Source organism: Procambarus clarkii, chromosome 5, assembly GCF_040958095.1.
Source record: "Procambarus clarkii isolate CNS0578487 chromosome 5, FALCON_Pclarkii_2.0, whole genome shotgun sequence".
In the NCBI taxonomy this organism is placed as follows: Eukaryota; Metazoa; Arthropoda; class Malacostraca; order Decapoda; family Cambaridae; genus Procambarus; species Procambarus clarkii.
Genome location: NC_091154.1, coordinates 18,637,021 through 18,650,351, shown reverse-complemented (window position 1 = coordinate 18,650,351; position 13,331 = coordinate 18,637,021).

The window sequence follows — 13,331 nt, the reverse complement described above, 5'->3', positions numbered from 1 at the left end:
AAAACCAAACTAAATAAATTATAAATGGGTGTGTATAGCTAAGGTACACCCTTACTACTAGGTGAACAGGAGCATTTGGTGATAGTAAATGATCCCATCAGGCAGGGCTCATCACCTTCTCTCATATTTCATGTTCACCAGTGTTTATTTACTTAATAACTACGGGTATAATATCTTGCTATTATAAAACTAATTCTACTATCATAAAAGACATATTTACTTTAAGTTTCAAGCAGAGAATGCATATATAACTAACACGAAGGACTCCTCTTCACTAGATTCAATTTTTATAATGACGGGTCTGAAGTTGTTGACGTTAGTGAAATCACCACATTTATGGTCGGGGATCGTGACGTTACACATTTTGGGAACCCCATTGCGGCTAAAGCTCAATTTTGAGTATTTTTACATTTCTGTAGAAATGTAAATTCCAGAGAATTTATTTCCTGCACACAAGAGGGGTTGCCATATTTGGAGGCTGAGCAGCACAGTGAATAGACTACATCTAGGTTACAGATGCAACTTTGGAAATTAGTGAACCAAGACAAGAGAAATGCATCTTCTGCCAAGTCCAATGTCCAAAGAGCTTGGAGGTGGTAGCAGGAAAAAAGGATGAGGAATAGAAATTGTTAGATAATGAGGTTTGAGAGTGAAGAGGATGGAAAGTTTGGTGGCCTGTCCACCATGGGTTGGCATAAAGTGTGGGTCATATGTTCATTTTGTATGTTGTGGGTGCATGTCATGGGTATGTCAGTACGCTGCCTAGGCTGGTTTGTGTTGGTGTCTGGGTAATATTGAGCTTCTGGCACTGGCTAGAGGAGGCTATCCTCAAGTAAGTAAGTAATTATCAAAAGAAGGCACCAAACCGGGAAGGCTATGTAGCACCATCAAACGCGCAAAATAATCAGAGGGCGCTAAATATCACCAAGGATGCCAATACGAAAACAAAAACGCATAAGGCGAACGATATCAAAAGTATCCGAGTCACCAAGAATTCTATTTAAGGGCCAGGTGACCGCGAGGGGCGGTCGGAAAGCACGACACACGCTCGTCCTGGAAGTCAGGACATTCAAGAAGGACATGCACGACCGTAAGAGGGACAATGCAACTAGGACAATAAGGAGCAGGGCGGCGCTCCATCAAGTGACCATGGGTTAAGCGAGTATGGCCAATACGCAACCTCGCCAGAGCTGTTTCCCACCGCCGGTTACAGTGGAAGGAGGACGGCCATGAGGAAACACAACATTTAGGAGTACGTAGTTTGTTACCAGTAACAGACAACCAAGAAGCCTGCCAACGGGTAAGGACGGAGGAATGGATAACCGGGTAAAAGTCGGAATAAGGAATACCTTTACGAGAGATGGGACAAGAGCGGACAGCTTCCTTGGCGGCAGCATCCGCACGCTCATTTAAAGACACACCAATATGGCTGGGAACCCAACAAAACTCAACCGACTTAAATTTACTGTGAACAAGAAACAGCCAATGCTGGATCTCGACAACTACTGGATGAACCGGATTAAAGGACCCGAGAGCCATGAGGGCACTACGAGAGTCAACAACAACTACAAAGGAAGACTGACAACGAAAAAGCAGGAGACGAAGAGCATAGAGAATAGCATAAAGCTCCGCTGTAAAGATGCTAGTCTCCGGAGGTAAGCGACACATATAAGTGCGATCAGGAAAAACAACAGAGTAGCCAACACCGTCCGCAGACTTAGACCCATCGGTGAAGACAGAAACGGAGCGGGAGTGAGAAGAAAAGTGCTCAAGGAAAAGGCGTTTAAGAACCGTAGGAGGGGTAAAAACTTTAGTGATACGGGTCAAGAATGTACAAAACTGCGGAAGAGGGACTCTCCACAGGGGCAAAGAAGGAACACGAGGAGAAACATTAGAAATACGAACGGAAAGAGAGTCCTGTAGGCGAGATAACCGGACAGAAAGAGGGAAGTGGTGAAGAGGAACAGGAACCGCAGGAGGGGTAAAAGTTAAAGCAAGACAGAGGCGAGAGGAAGGATGTTGTAAGGACCGCGCAAGATAGCGAAGACAGTAGCAATCGCGGCGGTCTTGGAGAGACAGGAAGCCAGTGTCAACATACATGCTAAGGACGAGAGTCGAACGAAAGGCACCAGAACTGAGGCGCAACCCAGTATGGTGCAAAGCATCAAGACGGCGAAGAGTAGGAGGAGAAGCAGACGAGTAAGCAGGGCAACCATAATCGAGCTTAGACAGGACGAGAGAGGAATGTAAAGCAAGGAGAGTGCGCCTATCAGCCCCCCAAGAAGTATGGGATAAGACCCGAAGGAGGGTAAGGGCCTTAGAGCACTCAACACGGAGGTAAGAGATATGGGGAGACCAAGACAAACGAGTGTCAAGGAATAACCCCAAAAGCTTCGCGGAATCTTTGTACTCAAGGGGGTGACCATAAAGTGACAAAGAGGGACGAAGAACGAACCGTTTCCGCATAAAAACCACGACGAGAGAGGAAGTTGCGGAGAAAGAGAGGGAGACGACCACGAAGGCCAAAAGAATGAAGTTAAGATAGAATATGATACCGCCAAGTGGTGTCGTAAGCCTTTTCCAGGTCAAAAAGGACGGCAACAACGGAGGTCTTCGCAGCAAAAGCAGTACGAATATAGACCTCCAAGTTCACCAGGACATTGTCGTGCTGCGGCACTTGCGGAAACCAAATTGAGAAGGGGAGAGGAGGTGATGGTGTTCCAGGAACCACATCAGACGAACGTTAACCATACGTTCAAAGAGTTTGCAGACACAACTTGTGAGGGCAATAGGGCGAAAGTCCTTCGGGGAAGTACCCAGAGACCCCAGTTTGCGAACAGGGAGGACAACGGCATCGAGCCAGTCCTCAGGGACTGACGACGACTCCCAGATCCGATTATACAGACTCAGTAAATACTGAGACGTGCACGGAGGGAGATGGCGAAGCATCTCATAATGAATACCATCGGAGCCCGCCGCCGTAGAACCGCAGAGGGCCAGGGCTGACCGAAGTTCAGAGAGAGAGAAGGGATCATTATAGGGAAGCTGAAGATGAGTGCAGAAATCTAAAGGACGAGACTCAAGGACAGGTTTACGAAGAAGGAAAGATTGGGGAAGATGAAGACCAGAGCTAACAGAAGAAAAGTCGGAACCCAGTACGGAAGCGACCTGCAACGGGTCCGCCACAAGAGTATCATGGAGGTGAAGGACCGGTGAAACATTGGGAACGAACGAAAAAGGGAGCCGGTCGGCCGAGCGGACAGCACGCGGGACTTGTGATCCTGTGGTCCTAGGTTCGATCCCAGGCGCCGGCGAGAAACAATGGGCAGAGTTTCTTTCACCCTATGCCCCTGTTACCTAGCAGTAAATTAGGTACCTGGGTGTTAGTCAGCTGTCACGGGCTGCTTCCTGGGGGTGGAGGCCTGGTCGAGGACTGGGCCGCGGGGACACTAAAAGCCCCGGAATCATCTCAAGATAACCTCAAGATAACCTGCTATCTTGCGGATACGCTTCCAGATCTGGGTCAGAGGAGTTTCGGATGTAATTGTTGAGACATAAGATGCCCAACATTCACGTTTAGCCGTACGGATGGCCCTACGGGCCACCGCACTCGCTTTCCGAAAGAAAAGAAAGGAATCGGTCGTCTGCCTATGGCGGTGTCTCTTCCAGGCTGCACGCTTACAGCGGACAGCCCGAGCACAGTTCGCATTCCACCAGGGAACGCACTTCCATGGACCCCGAGAGGAAGAGCGAGGAATAGAGCGGAGGGCAGCGTTGAAGACAGTGTCATGAAAAAGGAGGAGAGCGTGAGAGAGAGGCAGAAGGGAGAAGTCAGAGAGAGCAGCACTGAGGGTAAATAGGTTCCAGTCCGCCTTAGCAAACTGCCACCTAGGGAAAGAGAGGGAAGGGCGAAAAGAGAAAAAGAAACAAGGATGGGGAAATGATCACTTCCATGGAGACCATCAAGAACCTGCCACGTGAAATCTAAGTAAAGAGAAGAAGAGCAGAGAGAAAGATCAAGACAAGAAAGGGTGCGAGTCCGAGAGTCCAAATGAGTGGACTCACCAGAATTCAGAAGAGACAGGGAAGAAGAGGAGAAACGGCTCAAGAAGGCAACCCCGGGTATTCGTCAGAACGTCACCCCAAAGAGAATGACGACAATTGAAGTCACCCAGCAGGAGCACAGGCTCAGGCAAGGAGTCTAGGAGGTGTTTCAAATCAGAAAGAGAAAGCGGGACACTCGGGGGGGAGATAAATGGAACAAACTGTGTACCATTTTCCTACAAAGATACGAGCAGCAGAACAATGGAGAGGCGAAGGAAAAAGTAAAGGAACAAAGGGAACATCAGCACGAATCAAGAGAGCAGAAGAATTAGAAGGGGGGGGGGGGAGGGAAAGAAAGGAATAGCCACGAAAACGACCAGGACGAGCACCAAGCATCGGCTCCTGGAGACAGACACAAAGGGGCGAAAACCGCGAAATCAGAAGTTGGAGTTCGAGGAAATTGGCGTAATAACCTCGAACGTTCCATTGAAGAATGGACAACGACGAGAAGAGAAAGGACAAAAACAGAGAACAAGGAAGAAACAAAGGCGAAAGAGCAACAGAGCACGTTAAAGAATATCAGGGTCGTGATCAGGGTCAGCAAAGTCAGGGTTAGGGGGCATGGGTAAACTGAGCAAAGACGGAGGGAAGGAAACGGGAGAACAGATCAGAGGTGGGCGGGCGGGGTCCGGAGGAGGAGGAGGAGCAGTCAAAGACAGCAGCAGGAAGAGGGGGAGTAGAAAGAGGGGAGTGCACCCCAGCAAGAGCAGCAACCGAAAGGGAAGCAGGGGCCAAAGAAACCTCCATAGCAGGATCAGGGGGCGCAATCACTGAAACGGGAGGGGAAGGAGCAACAGAGCCAGAAGTAGGAGCTGAGGAAGAAAGCAAAGCCTTCTTACCCGCCGGGGAGGAGGAAGGAGAGGAGCCAGGCTTACGCTTCTGACTTAAAGAGACTGGTGTCCCAGCAACTACGTACCGGGCAACGGATTCCAGCGTCTCAACAGGAAAAGCTGAACGAGAGCACACACGACGGCCGTTAGGAGAGCGATGGACATCCGCCTGCAACGACAGGTGGCGGGGAGAGCCGATAGATGGAGGAAGAGGATGGGAAGGAGGATCGGAGGGGGACGAGGAAGAAGACACAGGAGACATGACAGACCGGGTAGAAAGAAGGGGAACCCCAGACAGAGAACCAGGAGGGGGACCCCTCGGGACAGAACACAAAGGAACAGAGGAGGGGGCAGTGGGCGCATCAGGGTCCAAGGCCCGGAAACGGTTGTGAGTCTGAGGAAGGGGAGGAAGGACGAGGAGAGGAAGAGCGCAACACGCGAGCATAAGAGATGTTAGTATAAGGTGGGAGCCGGCGAACCTGGCGTCTCGCCTCAGGAAAAGATAAACGCTTCCGGTGCTTCAGGTTGAGGACGGCTGCCTCAAGCTTGTAATGGACACAGGCACGGGAGAAGGTAGGATGGGCCTCACCGCAGTTGAGGCAGCGAGCTTGGGGAGAAGTGCACTCCGACTTAGAGTGACCTTCACCCCCACACAAAGGACAGAGAGAGACAGTCCCAGAGCAGCGGAGGGCACCATGCCCAAACCTCCAGCACTTGTTACAAAGTTGAGGAGAAGGAATATACTCCTGGACAGAGCACCTAGCACCAGCAAGAATGACAGAGGATGGAAGGGTCCTACCATCAAAGGTGATCTTCACAACGCGAAGGGGTTGACGGCGACGACCACGAGGGGGACGAGTAAACGAGTCAACCTGGAGGACAGAATGGCCTTGGGCATCAAGGATATGCCGAATATCATCGTGGCAATCCTGCAGATTCCGAACACCGGTTGCAACAAGGGGTGGGAGGAGAATAGTGCTAACACTGGCATTCATCTGAACGTTCTTGGAGACCCGAACAGGGATCTCGCCAAGGCAAGATAAGGCAGCCAAGTGGGAAGCTGCATCCTGAGAAGGAGCAGCAACGACACGTGTACTGAGACGAGTGGGGTTGAAAGTATCAGACGCATCCACGGAATCTACAAGATGCCGATGGAGGGAGAAATCGTCAGGAGGTGCAGAATCAAGAGGGAGGAGATCAAAGTATTTGGCCCATGAAGCAGGACCAAACAAGGCCTGATACGCATCAGCACGGGAAGGAATCGAGCGAGCGCGGCTGGGGCGCGAACGGCGTCGAGAACCCCTAGAGAGAGAGGGGTCAAAAGGCGCAGTAGTCACAACGAGAGACTTAGCCCCACCAGGGGACGAAGTGGTCACCACTGGGGGCTGGAGGCTCGACCCAACCACAGAGGAGGGAGGGAGCTGGGGGAAGAAGTCAGGACGGTCAAAGGAGGAGCAAGGTCGGGGCCCAACGCAGCGGGAGCTACAGAGCCTGGTCTTCCAATACAGGCCGACTCGGGGGCTTGGTCGCCCACCCCACGAGCCTGAGAGGGTACAACGGAAACATTCATCGACATAGAGACGAAGAGAAAGAAATTCATCCACGAATGTGCCCCCATACCCACCATGGAGCCACAATTAGAGGCAGGACACCCAACAGGAAGCTATCGCCGATCATGCCGGGGACCCCTAGGGGTGCGTCGTGAGTATACGCCCCACAAACGCCACCTTAACACTTTCGCGCTCTCGGTGCTCAAAAAAAATCAATACCCCGGATGCTTTCAGCACTTCTCGCGCCTACGTGGTAAGACCGAAAAAGTGTACACTCTTTTGACTGTCCTGACAATAATTGAAGGCGCACATATTTACATTTGGTATCACTGTGTTCACAATGAAATTGTCTATAAGAGCATACCTATAAAATGCCGCCCAAGCATAAGGAGTTTCAACACCAAATAAAAAACTATATGCAGATCACTCGCCGAGAGCGCCAAACAGCAACAAAATGTTTCCACTCTCTTAATGGTTGCGAAGCCTACAGTTGTCCTACATTGCTAAGTTTGGTATCATTGGAATCGCAATAAAATTCTCTACACGGACATATGCATATGAATGTTTAATATAGGTAATTGCCCACCCGCAAGAGTGTGTGAAGTGGAGAGTAGTTAGCCGCGAGCGCACTGGCGAAAACAGAGGGGAAATCATGTTTGGAAAGTTTATACATTTATATGTTTCCTGACCCTACTTTTCTATGTACGTATTTCTTTTTTATACCAATGTGTTCGCAATAAATTTTCTATAAGATGAAATGTATAACATTTGTACAAAGCATGTGTAAGAGAAGCGCCAAATATAGAACCACGTCGCTCAGTATGCGTTCGCGGCAGAAACGAACGCATTGTTTTCGTTCGTTTGATGTTTGTCATGTTTATACTTGTTGAAACATATTATAATTTGTATGACAGTGATCGCAGTAAAATTCCCTACACAGACATATACATAACACATACAAATATTTCCCACGTGTTGGATATATCAACGGCTAAAGGGAACCCACTGCCACACGGCCGCCACACCCCCAAACATACTTTTTTTTTTTTTTTTTTTACTCATAGAAGTTTATGTGATATAATATTCATTCTGGTACCAAAAAATTCGCAAATAAATTCTCTACAAAACGTATATAATATAACTTCTTATAGATGATAAAAAATTCCAAATAGGTGTACTTACCCTGTCTATGTTGATTGAAGATCAACAGTTGAGCATTTTTTCTTCACTCCACCATCTTCAGGCTTCTGATCCTGAAGTTGCTCATCTGATGTTTCTTAGGTGGGGTGAAGCTGTTGCCGGTGGTTATTTTTTCTCCACCCAAAATATCTTTCTTCGGTGGTACCTTGTGTAGCAAGGCGCAGCGCACAGTGCCACATCACAAGTTTTACATCCATATATCACGTCCCTCCTTTTGCCAGACTTGAAACAAACACGGCATCTTCTTTTTTTAGCCAAGTGCACGAGTTCATGCGTCAACTTGTAGTTGAGACGTTGTTCTGAATCTATAATTCTTGTATTTCTTGGATGCACTGGAGGAATATTGTCTTCTACAGGAACCACCAAACTTGTAGTAGAATCTTCTATGAAGTCAAAAACATCAAGTGGTTCTATGTCCTCAATGTCCATTTCAGAATTTTTGGTTGATGAGTGGGCTTGAGGTGTTGAGGTGAACAGAGGACGCCTCGCACCAGATGGGCCGGGTGTTGAAACTGCCGCAGGAGGAGGAGCTGCGCTGGCATCTATGTCGGGAACATGTGGTATGCTTGTTGTTGTTGGCCATTCTTCGCTGTTCCACGCCAATAAGGCTGAGTCATAAGGCTAAGGCCAATCTGAGAGTATCCCCATCCATTTCGGTTAAAAAATGGAATTTATAGAAATATTTTTTCGATGGACGAGAAAAGTAGGCTGTTATGCGGAATCGTAAGAAAAAACGGCGACGAGTTATCTCTAATCTAAAGCGCGAAAGTGTTATGAACCATCAGTCCGTCGAGATCGGGTTCAGCGACGAAAGGGGGATTGACAATAAAAGGTTCCCCTCGCTCGAGACGTCGGGTACAACAGTTCTACGGGTGCAAGAGTATGCCTCCCCAAGCACCCGGGCATCAAAATAGAAGAAGTCCAAAGAAATAATCCAAAACAAGCAAAAGGTCGGCAGGAAACAACAAGCATGATAGGAGAACAGGGGGGAGAAAAACGAAACATAATGAAAAGGAAAAGCGATCCGGCACAATTGGAGAAGACAGCAGCAGGAGTGCAAGGCCATAAAAGGACAAAGGACTGTCCTACGGAGCATCACACTCCGGCAGCCGACCACGAAGCCCCCTCACGACGCCAACGGGCCGGATGGGGAGGGGGAGGCTATCCTCAAAAACTTTAGGCAAACAGCTATAAAAAAAAGTTTTAATTGTATTTGCCTCTTTTTTTAATCTTCTGCCAAACAATCACAGAAAGGCCACTACTTATTACTTCAACTGTCCCCATGGCGCAAGTGATCAGCCAGGCTGTGATTCATACATCAGGCTGCAAGTACCTGCCTCCAACATCTTGGTTGACCAGATGACAAACAGGAGGCTTGGTCGGAGACCAGGCATTTGATTAAGTCTCATTGCAGTGGTAAAGGTAGTATGCAGTCCCCTTGGCGCAATGGTAAAGCATTCGCCTGGTGCATTGCAAGCACTTTGGCCTGGGTTTACGCGTATCCTGGCCGGGGAGTATTTACTGGGTGCCAATCCTTAACTGTAGCCTCTGTTCACCTAGCAGTGAATGGGTACCTGGTTGTTAAAAACTATTGCGGATCATATTCAAGGCCAAATTAGGATAAAGGACTTAACCAAAACGCTATGCGTTCTAGTGGCTGTACAGGAATATAAGAATTCTTGTATATAATAAATAAATAAATAAAAAATCACTGGAACCTCCACAAGGAAGGTAGGTAGGTCTTCCAGGACCTGACCAGTCATCAGACATTTATGTGTTGGCTGTGTAAAAAGAACTGTCTACAAATTTAAAAAGGATTTCAAGTTCACAAGATTTAGGCCAATGCTCTTGTATAATAAGACTAATACACATACCAAAAAGCTTTTAGACATCATACATTTGGGGGTTTGCTGCTTCCCCAATTACCTTAAATTAATAATTAGGAATTATGACTTTACAGATACCAAAGCATTGTCATAGGGTAAATAAACAATGTTACATGAAGCTCATTTATGTGCTAATTAAGAGAACACTTGAAGTTACAGTGACCTTGTATGTAGAGACAATTGTTAAGTAATCTTCATATAATAACAGGTTTTATATATGAGCCAAGTATTGTACATTATTCTATCTCTAAATAATTTAAACTAATGATAGAGCCTAAATACAAAATAATTACACGTCATTCGCATCCATCAGGACAACAATAAGTGAAACAACCACTCAAACCTATATAAGCAATTCCTATACCTGGTAATACAGGTCTATAATGACCATACCTACTAATCAAACAAAACTAAAATGTAGGTAGGCCTTTACATAAACATTTAAAATCACTAACTTCAAAGGAGACAGCCTTTTACATTAATATACTGTCAGATTCAGGCATTAGTAGATAAAATAAATACAGTACTAGCAGTTAGTAAGCTTTCAATGAAATACTCGACATTATAATAAAAAGACTAGAGTCAGACTAATATAAATGCCAAGTTCTGGTTTATAAAATTCCAGTTTCAGGATAATGCAAATATCACGATAATACAAAGGTTACATGCTAATATAATTCCCAGATTCATAAATAAAATTGTTAGGTTAAAGCTAATACAGTATAATTATTATTTTTCAGCAAAATTTAACTTTCAGATTTATTAATTTGATAATTGCCAACTAAGGATAATTTAACTGCCAGAGTCAAGGTAATATATATAATTGATAGTCAAACTAATATAACCATCAATCATGCCAGTTGTAACTCGGGCTAAACATATTACCAATTTCTAGCTTCTATGATTGCAAGTCAAGCTAATTTAATTGCCAGATACAGGCTAATATAACTGCAATCCAGGCAAATCTAAGTGGCAGTCTGGCTAGTTTATTTGCCAGTCAGGTTAACATAATTGCCAGTTACAAGATAATGTATTTGTCAGTTACCAAGTAAGATCATTGCCAGTTACCAAGTAAGATCATTGCCAGTTACCAAGTACGATAATTGCCAGTTACCAAGTACGATAATTGCCAGTCAGGCTAACCTAATTGTCAGTCAGGCTAACATAATTGCCAGTCAGGCAATAACTTCTAAAGGCAGGGTCAAGAAAAAATTTATTTCTTAATTAATCAATGAGATAAAGTTATCAATGCCAGAGTCTGGCAACTATAATTCTCAAGGGATTTCTATTTCTATTCAAGAGTAGTAAAACTTATAAATAGGCCTAAACAGAAATAAGAAATGGACATGAGTTTGCATAGTAATCTGGTGAGCTTTTAATTCCTTCATTAAAACTAATTTATATTTCTCATGCCAATAAAATGTTTTCATCTTAAGTACATCAAAAATTATTTTCTGCACCAGACCCAATGTTAGATAATATTACAACAAAATGTCCAACTAAGCTATGGAGCTTATGTCAAATAAGGTTCTACATAGAACAAAAATAGAAAAAAATTATCAAGCAAATATGAAGAAAACACATTTAAAACTTTGATTTATCTTTGTTAAAATAAACAAACATTTCTTTACCTATAAACAATTTTGAGTTTTTATACAGACACCTTCTCTCTTGCCTAATCTATGAGGAGCACCTAACTTCTACACTGACGACTCCTCTACTTCTTGCTTGGTTTACAACGAGAATCTAACCTTCATAAATGAACAAAATAGTAAAATGCCTTTAAATCTTTACCTTTCGTGGTGAGGTGTATTTCTCAAACAAACTATAACATAATTACTGCTGTAGGACATCCAACTGACATGGTGATAGCACAATATTTTTTCCATCTTTCAGTGAACAATATTGTACAATCGACAATATGGATTTGTTAAAAAAAAAAAAAAAAAACTGCCCTACAAACATGCTCACATATTTTAAAACTGTAACCAGTTACTCAGATAAAGGCCTTCCAGTGGATGAAGTATACATGATTTTTGCTAAAGCTTTTTATAAGGTACCACATGAAAGACTGGCAAGAAAATTACAGGCTCATGGAATAAATGAAAAAATACTTGAATGAATAAAACAATGGTTGAAGGAAAGAAAACAAAGGGTCAAGCTAAATGGAAACGAATGTGAATGAAGAGATGTGGTAAGTTGAGTGGCACAAGGGTCCATTTTGGGATCCTTTTCTGTCATATACATCAATGACATAGATGAGAATATTACAAACCACATCATCCAATTTCCAGATGACTCAAAGATTTATGGTTAAGTGGGGAAAAGGTAATAACATTGACACCATACAAAGAGATCTACATGAACTCCAAAAACTGTCAGAAGACTGGCAAGTGCTTTTTAATATCGATAAGTGCAAGACCATTCACGCGGGGGCATAACAACCCACGTAATAACTACCAAATAAATATCATTACATAACAGCAGATTAATGAAGAAAAGGACCTTGGAATCAAAATCCACCACTCATTAAAAGTTGCACAACAGGTGGGTGCAACAGTCAGAAAAGCTAACCAAACTTTTGGGAAAATCGAGCATACTTTTGACTATAAGGAAAACAAGATAATGGTTCAAATGTATAAATCTCCAGTACACCCCCATTTGGATTACTGTATCCAAGCAGGGAGACCTCATTTTCAGAATGACATAGCTGCTCTGGAGAAGGTGCAACACTGGGCAAAAAAAGTCATTCCAGTGGTAAGTAATCTCATATCAAGAACACTTGAATGCCACACGACTAACACTGCAAACCAGACATGACAGGGTGGATCTCATTGAAACTTTTAAAATACTGAACAAGTTAGAGGATGCTGATCCAAATATTTTTTTTCAGGTCAGATGTAACACAATGTAGGACTGAGAACAGGAGATGCTTTTTTATCTACAGGGTTATTAACCTATAGAACCGCCTTCCCATCAAAGCCGAAGCTGCCAAAACTGTGTTGAGTTTTAAAATATACCTTTGTTTAAAATGTTTAAAATAAATCTTTGTTTAAAAAATGGGCCTGACGGCTGAATAGACAGCGCTCAGGATTGGTAGTCGTAAGGTTCTGGGTTCGATCCCCAGCGGAGGTGGAAACAATTGGGCAGAGTTTCTTTCACCAGGGGAGCCGGTCAGCCGAGCGGACAGCACGCTGGACTTGTGATCCTGTGGTCCTGGGTTCGATCCCAGGTGCCGGCGAGAAACAATGGGCAGAGTTTCTTTCACCCTATGCCCCTGTTACCTAGCAGTAAAATAGGTACCTGGGTGTTAGTCAGCTGTTACAGGCTGTTTCCTGGGGTGGAGGCCTGGTCGAGGACTGGGCCGCGGGGACACTAAAAGCCCCGAAATCATCTCAAGATAACCCTGATGCCTTTGTTCGCCTAACTGTAAATAGGTACCTGGGTGCTAGACAGCTGCTACGGGCTGCTTCCTGGGGATGTGTAACAAAAAGGAGGTCTGGTCGAGGACCGGGCCACAGTGACGCTTTGCCCCAAAACTATCTCAAGATAACCTAAAGATATACCTGGAAAAGATCAAGGCAAATGGGGGGAACCTTCAAGAAGTTGCCGGCTTCCTGTCCTTGTCAAGGCCACTAGTGTTAGTGGCCCTGAAGTAAATTAGGTAAATGATGCTCTTTTTGCAAACTGTATATCAGATTAAAGCTGAGTAAATTGACTAATATGTGCCTTATTATACTTTAACATTCTCTCAGTTATCT